Below are 1,530 nucleotides of genomic sequence, written 5' to 3' on the forward strand. Positions count from 1 at the left end.
TCTCTCCCTCCCCCTTACCCTGATGAGTTGTCATCCCAAAACTATGCCTTAAGTGTTTCCCTATTGGCTTGTTAGTGGTGTCCACCCCCTGGTTTTTGAGACTTTAGAATCCCATGCACAGGTTCTCGGGGCTCTCTCTGCCTGTGATCTCTTCAACCTTGGTTCTTCCTGTATACCTTCCACCTCAAGAAACTACTTTGAACTTCACTGCAAGAGAGTCTCCTCTGCCTTCTTCACCCAGTCCCTGCCACGTTGTCTCAGAGTACCAGTGCAGAGCAGTGAGCTCTAAGGTTCTGCCCTTGGCACTAGCCCAGCCAGGTCAGTTCCCCACCCTCGCTACTGCACCCAAAGAGCTAGCCTAAGCTCTGGCAGACAGTGGCAAATGGCCTTATCAACACCTGGGCTAGAGAACACGGCATCAAGTGGGTGCACTGGGACCAGTACTGGGGGTACTCTGGGACTGGGACTGAGACTGAGACCGAGGTTGGCATCGGGACAAGGATTGTTCCGGGATCACTCTGAGACCAGCACTGGGACTTGTACCTGAGACCAGCTCTGGGACTTCTGACTTCACTCCAGGGAGCTTTGGCCGCACCCTAGAGCAGGACTGGGAGGGACTGGGAGTGACTGGGAAGGCCCTGGGAAGCATGGGACCGTCTCAGTTCACATTGTTCCAGTGCCAGCCATCCTGGTCCACATGATCCCAGTCTGTATGGTCCTGACCCATATGGTCCCAGTCTGTACACTCACAGTCTGTAGAATCCCAGTCTGTAGGATCCCAGTCCATAGGATCCCAGTCCACATGATGCCAGTCTGCGTGGGTCCTGCATGGCACACACTCCAAGGGTCTGGAATTCCAGTTGCCAGAGAGGAAAAGATGTTCCTGCCCTTGAAGGCAAAGCTCTTACGAAGGGGCCGAAAGCCAAGTGCAGCAAGATCCTACAGTGACATTTCACTGCCAGCCTTCCTAACTTCACCCATGGTTGTTGCAGCTCCTGCATTGGGAATTAAATCAGGGGAGGGTCTTTGGTGGCAGCTGCCCTGGCTCAGGGGAGACACGGAGAGAGAAACAGAGCAGGCAAAGAGAGGCAGGAGAGAAAGGAGGACACAAACTCAATCAGCTGAGAAGGTGGCCCACTGGAAAACAGAACTGCTACTGACTGAAAATGAATGGGGACAGAAATCACTAACCCTGAAAGTCTGATTTACTATCAAATACATCCATCCACCCAGCCCCACACAATCCTCATCCCACTGTTCCAAATTGGTATCCCACTTCTCCCAATCTCCTTCCAAGCCCATCTCACCCTGATGGCTGTGGAATCGAGTACGTTTGGTGTGAGATGGAGTTTTTCTGAGGTGGGAACAAGCGGTTTTGAGGTGGGATTGAGCTCTTATGGGTTCAAATTCAGTTGTTTTCAGTGGGATCTGAGTGGTTTTGAGGTGACAGATGGAACCCTCTTGGCTTTTAGAGTGCAAAGAGATGAAGAACGCTGCCGAAAATCCCCCCAGAATGCACAAATCCTCCAG

This window comes from Anomalospiza imberbis, chromosome 17 (genome assembly GCF_031753505.1).
Source record: "Anomalospiza imberbis isolate Cuckoo-Finch-1a 21T00152 chromosome 17, ASM3175350v1, whole genome shotgun sequence".
Classification (NCBI taxonomy): Eukaryota; Metazoa; Chordata; class Aves; order Passeriformes; family Viduidae; genus Anomalospiza; species Anomalospiza imberbis.